Below are 7,595 nucleotides of genomic sequence, written 5' to 3'. Positions count from 1 at the left end.
TTACCAAAAAGGTGGGTCATTGCATTGCAGTCAGTAGTTGTGTTTAGATTACACCTAGAACTGCGCAAAAACTAAATATTGCAATAATAAAAAAAAAAAAAACACTAATGGAAATGCCTACATCTAAAAAAAAAAAGAAAAAAAAAGTCTCAAAAATGGCTAAAAAGTCTTTACTCTCTCATGGGGTGATTTTTCAGACATTTTGCTATAGAAATATATCACAAAGGTGTAATGGAAACACTTTTTTGCATTTACATGTGTCTGGACGTGACGTTGGGGACATGATCAGTTCACTTCCAGTAAATATGACGCAATGTGGAACAAACAACAGCGAATTTTAGAGTTTTAGAAAAGAAAATGAGGAAAAAAAGCTTCGAAAAGCCGTAGCAAATTCTCTGTAGCAAGTAGAAAACCCAAAAATAATGCTATGTGGCTACCTTGCACAAGCTGCAATTTTTGTAAAATTTTGCGAGAGGAACAAGATTTTACAAGACTTGAGGCTAATCCACTAAACAATGGACTCACCTGCAAATCGCAATTGTTTTTTGTTGAAATGTACAAAGATTGCTTTTATTTTGCGAAAAAAAATGTAAAGGAAACGCAGCTATAAAAGCCACACCCACAATGTATTTGTACAGATTTGAACTTTTATGTCATAGTTTCACTTTTTTCAGACTTTCATTGCCCCTACGTATGTAAATGTGAACGTCCATTTCAACCATTGTCATACGTCACCGTCCTCTAACTTCCATGAGTCTTTTATGCAAGTGGTAACCTCCGGAGGTCAAAAGTGAAGTCTATGCGGAAGTGCAAAAAACTGCAGTTCCCCCTTCATCCACTAGGGGCTGCAAAACAGAGCAAATCCCCATAGACTCCCATGTTAAAAAGACCAACTTCACAGCAGAAATAAACATGTTTACAGCAGAAATAAACATGTTTACAGCCTGTTTCAAAAATCGATTTTCGGTTTAATAGGTCAGGATTATCTTCATGACAACTGTGGGGGGGAGTGAATCTTTTTCTAACGCCCGTTTAAATGTAATTTAATCTTGAAGTTCGGCATAATTAGGGGCGTGTCCTTTTGATTGACAGGTACCACTCTCCGGCTTCAAGTCAGAAGAACGTAGAACAACCGCAGTTTTTAGGCGGCTAACAACGTGACTTCGCTTTAGCCTGCTTACCTTCGTTATTTGGTTAGCTCCTGTTAGCTCCGGGTTAGCTCGGTTAACTTTTAGCTACAGAAAGCTCGGAGTTCGCGCGATGTCAATCATCCACCATGACGCTCATAGCCCCCCCTTTCAGCTCCACCTCTTTGTCCACATATCTATTTTCCGGGCAAGACAAAGCGCATGCCTCTGCCAAGATGGCGATGGTAGGAACCATCCACCGAGCTTCAATTCAGCTCTTCAGAAACCATATGGAGGCTCCGTCCATCTCTATATATAGTCTATACTTTTGTTACCATAGTTGTTACGTCAGTTCATCCACTAGTAGGCAATGTTGAGTTTGGAGTTCACTTCATGTTTTGATTGGTAGTAGTGACACACCACTATGAAGTTGTTTACTGTCCAAAAGCAGCAGCAGCAGAAGAAGAAAACCACAATGGATTTTGTGTTCCTCAACTTTCTTCTTCAGGTGTTTTGTAATTGGTGTTTTGTTGCATTGTTTTCTTTCTATTCCTTTTCTTCTCTGCCTTGTTCCCTTCTTCCTTCATTTGTGTGTCAAACATACAGTTCAACCCAGCCCCTAATGGTTTCCGGTGGTATTGCTCCATTTTCTGCATCAACTGACAGATAACCAAGCTCCTTGAAAATGGACCACATTATGCACTCAGCTGAAAATAAAAGACACATTAAACTGTCCGTCTGTTTGCAGACAGACAGCAGCTTAAATCATAGCCGTGGTTCTTCCTGCAGCTGCATCAACTTTCTGCGAGTCGCCACAGCTCACCAGAACCTGCTACAGCTGTTGTTACAGGATCGTGCTACATGCTGAGGGGATACTTGCGGGAACGGTTGCCACTCGGTGGTCTAGTTACTTTGTGAATCTGCATTTTTCCATTCGGCTAGTAGGCACTGAGCTGCTGACCTCCGGTGATTAAAAGTGAAGCCTGTGCAGAAGTGCCAAAAACTGCAGTTCCCCCTTCATCCACTCGAGGCTCCAACAGAGAGTGAATCTCCATAGACTCCCATGTTAAAAAGGCCACTTCACAGCAGAAATAAGCATGTTTACAGCCTGCTACAAAAAATTCTTTAAGGTTTAATAGGTCAGGTTTACCTTCATGACGACTGTGGGTGAAGGGAATTTTTTTGTAACTCCTCCATTTAATAGTAATTCCATATCAAAATTCGACATATTTCGAGGTGTGTTGTTTTGATTGACAGCTACCCAATATGTTGCTTCAAGAAGGAGAAATGTAGAACAACTAAACAGAGGGACTTAGCTTTAGCCTGCTTACCTCCGCTTGCTGGTTAGTTCCCGTTAGCTCCTGGTTAGCTCTTAGCTACAGGCAGCTCGGAGTTTGCTAGATGTCAATCATCCACTCCAATGCTCACAGCCCCCCTCTCAGATCCCCCTCTCTCTTGTAATGTTCAAGAGAGACAACACGCATGACGCTGCCAAGATGGCGATGGTTGGAACCGCCCACTAAGCTTTAATTCAGCTCTTCAGAAACCTACAGGCTCTGTCTGTCTCTTTTATATACAATCTTTTCTCTGTACTAAAGTCCCACCCATTCTCCGCCCCCAATCACCTCCCAGACCTCACATCTCAACACAAGCCTTTTCTAACATTTTTCAAAATTTGGCAGTGGGTGGAGTTATGCAAAAAGTAGGGTGTGTACCTACACCTTAAGCTGCTAAGTAGCAGCTGAAAGCTACTAATCAGAGAAACTTCAACAACTGATCATTGGTTTGTCTTGAGAATTCATGTCTGTGCCAAGGAGGACAGACATCAGATCTTAGGTCTCGTTTACACCATGTTTTAAAAAAAAAAAAAAAAACACTTTTTCCTTATGTTTTTAAAAAAAAACAAAAAAAAAACAAAAAAAAAAAACAGCAGAATGACTACCTCTGTGCAGCAAATGCAAATAGGACCAGAATAAAATGTAGTGTGCACGCCAGGCCTCTAGTTGGCATTTTTTTCTAACATTTACATGTTGTCCTCATGAGCCTTGGCGACACAACAGAAGTGTTGCACACTAACTGTTAGTTATTTGGTGCCGGTGTTGCCAGATTGGACGGATCCCGCCCAGCTGGGCTTCATTTAAATATGATGGGCTGAAAAACACTGCATTGAGCAGATTAATAAAGTTTGTGCTGCTTTTCACAACATTTGACATCTTGTTATAAACAGCTGCGTAGAGAACTGTAACAAATGGTATCCATTGTGTGGCAAAAAAAATGAAAATGTACATTTTTCAACAAACCATTTTGTCCTTGCGTTTCTATCATTAATCACTTCGTTTTCTTTCATATTCAAAATTAAACTTTTTTTTTTGTTAATGTAACAACAGAATGGAAGTCTTGGTCATATCAGAAGGACAATTTTAGGTTAAAATTTTTAATTTCAAGGTATTTCGTTGAGTGCCCTATAAACTGTCCAGGTTATGCTCATTGCTCTTCCTTATTTATGGGTTGTCCCAATTATGCCCTGAAAAGTCTCAGGGTCCAAAATGCTGCAGCGGGGGTTCTGATGAGGACTAGCAGGAGAGATCACATTTCACCAGTTTTAGCCTCTCTACACTGGCTCCCTGTTAAATCCAGGATAAAGTTTAAAATTCTTCTCCTCATATATAAAGCTCTCCATGACCAAACTCCATTGTACATAAAAGACCTTATAGTTCCTTAGTTCCTCTTATAGTTGTGGGTTTGGGAGGCAGACTCCCTCCACACCTTTAAGATCGAGCTGAAAACCTTCCTTTTCCATGATTCTTATAGTTAGGATATGAGCATCTCCTGAGTTGGAGTCTGCAGGGACCCAACTGTCCAGGTTCTGCTCATTGCTCTTATAGTTATGGGTAGTCTAGCCATCCATTACTTTTGTAGCAATGGGGATGTTACCTGATGCACTGAGAAGTACCTCGCTCCATTTCTCTAATATATTAATGTGTAAATATATGTCAATATTACTTATGTAGCAATGGGGATGTTACCTGATGCACTGAGAAGTATATTATACTAATGTATAGATACATGACAATATTGCCGTCTCTAACTCGTTTATTCTTTTTTCTGTAGTTCTTCCTGAATAAGTACAGTTGTACATGTTGATCTGTCTTTCCTGTCCTCTCCACCCCAACCAGTCGAGGCAGATGGCTGCCCTCCCTGAGCCGGGTTCTGCCGGAGGTTTTCTTCCTGTTAAAGGGGAGTTTTTTCCTTTCCACTGTCGCCTCGTGCAGCTCGGGATGGTTGAAGTCATGACTCAATGCAATCAGTTGGTTTCTATTATAGGATATGTATGAATAGGGTTGAAATGATGTGTATGTTGATTTGTGTATGTAAAGTGCCCTGTGGCAACACTGTTGTGAAGTGGTGCTATCCAAATAAAGTTGAATTTAAAAAGGTTAATTTAATTTGACATGGAGATCTGTCGAGCTTCACATCATTACTTAGTGATGGTCATGTAAACCAAGTGTCACTTGTAAGCACCCCGAACATGTTTTTATTGAGGTTTTGGGTTTTATGTTGTGTTTGGGCTAAAAACTGTCAGATCTGGCAACCCTATCTGGTGCATGTGACCTCTGCTTCTTCACTGGCGGTATAAATTTTCCTCCAGAAACAGAGCAAATAGATTAAAATAGAACGTGACATTTTATTCACAAGTGGAAAACATCCAACATTCCAGCAAATTCAGCTCGAGTCTGGATGCTCAGTGAAACAGAATAAAACAAAGAAAAGCTGCCTCGCAGATACATATTTGACTCTACAGGTCTTTATGACATTCATTCAGGAGGAGATGAGCTGGTATTTATGTCCTTATACGTAAAACCTCCATGATTGCATGCTTTCTTTTGCAGGTCCTCATGATCTTGCTGGGTTCAGACACAAGCGTGACTCATTAAATATGACAAAACCATATCATTATATCATCGATTTGGAGATAAATGTCTCTAATGATAAAGCCAAAGAACGTTTTCCAAGCTGACAATAAAACACAAAGTACTCCTCCAAGCAAGTGGTTCCAAGAACAAAACAGCAAAATGAGCTGGAATTTCGTCGTCTGATCATTAATCATTTCCGTCACGTCAGCAGATTAATCTTTAAACAGAATCATATTTAACCTTTTACAGCGCAAAGCCCTTTGTAGCCTGAAGTCTTTATTTGACTTTTTTTTTTTTTAAAAAAAAAGTGTTTATCTTCCATTTATCAGATTTATTGTAGTACTAAAGGTGTCCACCAGGGGGCAGAAGACAAGCATCAGGTTGCGTTAAATAGCGTTTTTTATGTACTTCAAAATGATACAACATGTCTTTGAAACTGCATGCATCAGAAACGCATTAAATCTCATTTACTCTAATTTAATTTGCAGGCGCTTCAAAAATGCAGGGATTATCCAATTTAAGTTTAATCATGATTTAAGCGATTAAAGATTAAAGTCCTATAAAACATCACTTTCTGCTCATAAATGTTTTACAAACCAGTGAGAAACAGCTGGAAAAAACAAACAAACAAAATTATAAAAGGAAAAACGTTTCAACCAAAACGTAAAAGTTAACGCAAAAAAATTTCTACGTTATTATTATTATTGTTGTTGTTGTTATGATGATGATGATGGTGATGAAGTCATGCCCCCCCCCCCTGCCCGCCCTGTGGGTGTGTTTAGGGAAACTGGTCTCCATCCACCTGCTGACGTCCTCCCTGCTTCAGTCCGGACCTCCAACTTTCCGTCTCGCGCTCGGACCCCTTGACGCCGTGCGGGATCTTCCTCTTCTTCTTCCTCTTCCTCTTCTTCTTCTTCATGTTTCTGATTTTTTGAAAAATCTTTTTACCCCTCGAGATGCTGTCTGCGCTCGTGCGGGAACCGCGCTGACGCTCCACGCGCTCGCGCACCGTGTTGAACTAGAGGGACGTCTATTCATTTCCTCACAGTTGAGTGGAAACCCCACGCGCACACTGAGGCACGCCGAGGCGCACGCGGCGCGCCCAGGTACAGACGACCCCCTGCACCCCACCCTGACCGCAGATTTTCTGCTGGAACTGATTGGAAGTTGGACAGATTAGTGATCGATCTGCGGGGATTTGGTGCTTCTGAGACTCGCAGCGGGAACAATCCGGTGAGGCTCATTTAATTCTTTCTGCTTCTTTATTGGTTTAGTTAGAATTTAACAGAATAAAAACCTTCTTTCTGTCTTCCTCTGGAAGCTTTTTAATGTCAAGCTCTGTAAATTCCAGTCCGCTTCTTCTTGTTTCACCACAAGACTTGAGTCTGATCAGGTTCTGATCGATCCGCTCCGGCTCTTTGTGCGCGTGAGGAGTGAAATGCAGGAATATCACCCCAGACTGTTTACAGTTCTGTCTTCTGTGTGAAGCCAAGACTGCCAGGCTGTTGGATTAAAGTCTCAGCAACACTGACATGTTCTGCGTTTTTTCAAGGTTTTGTGTTAAACTCCACATTTCCACGCGTCACTTTGACACTTTTAAAAGATCTTATTTGTTGTAAAAAGCAAATATTTATGAAGACAAATAGATGGAAGTTTATCCCCCGCGTGCTTCACAGCCTCTGTGGCGTGTTCAGGCTGCTTGGGTAAATGTGATGAGGTCAGGTACTCCCTGTTAACTTTCAGGCTGAATGCATCTCCTCCCTGTGAGGCTTAATGTGTGTTTCACAATCCTGTATGTCTGTGAGTTGCGGCTTGTTTGGTTTCATGTGCTTGTGTGAAGGACTTGGCCGCTGTCTCAGGATAAACAGCTGGATGCTTAACAAATGATCAGTAAACAGCTTGAGGTTTAAACAGCTGCAACATGCTCATAAATGGGGCTTCAGGGTCTCCAAACATCCAGCCAGGGACCTGAAGGAAGCTGGAGTACGTTTAATGATCACATGTTCGTACCTGAGGTCTTCAACTGGTCGGTCTGGAGACCCTCCACCAAGCCGTGATCCTAAAGTAGTCAACTTTTCCAATTTATTTCATGTTTAAGCCTCTGATTGGACAGAAAAGAACAAACATGAAATTAAAAAAGTGAAACAAATGAGACGTAGTTTAAAACAACAGATATGGAGTCCGACTTTAATACGACGTTGCCGAGATGCTGACAGCCTGACATGCTGGACGCTGGTCTGGAGGAGCAAACAGCAGAACTGGATGTAAGCCTCGACCCAGTGAAGATGGGTCTGCGACCCACTTTGGGGTCGGGGCCCACCAGTTTAGAATCAATGTGATGGAGGAGAGGGGGGGGGGCGTGTAATTACAGATCAGAGCACACACACACACACACACACACGTGTCGTCACCTAGCAGGAATGTGGTCTGAATGTGGCGAGGAGAGTCGCCGACGTTTCATTTTTACCACAAACGGCGTTGGTTCAGAAAGACGGGCGTCGTTGGGACCACTGGGGGTCACTGGTTCAAGACGTTGTGTGAATCAGGGGTTCCC

At 41.8% G+C, this 7,595-nt stretch overlaps 1 protein-coding gene across 1 annotated transcript in view; it reads left to right on the top strand.

Moving 5' to 3' along the window:
• The first annotated feature begins 6,013 nt into the window (after nt 1–6,013).
• The window catches only part of LOC306757274 (semaphorin-3F-like), an 81,384-nt gene continuing 79,802 nt past the window's right edge, over nt 6,014–7,595 (top strand). Inside the window, exon 1 of the mRNA XM_079242278.1 lies at nt 6,014–6,274. The gene's annotated coding sequence lies outside the window, so the exon portion shown is untranslated. The remainder of the gene's footprint in view (nt 6,275–7,595) is intronic.

The sequence above is a fragment of the Telmatherina bonti genome, assembly GCF_933228915.1.
Source record: "Telmatherina bonti genome assembly, chromosome: 6".
NCBI classification, from domain to species: Eukaryota; Metazoa; Chordata; class Actinopteri; order Atheriniformes; family Telmatherinidae; genus Telmatherina; species Telmatherina bonti.
This window is presented reverse-complemented; position numbering and strand designations above follow the sequence as displayed.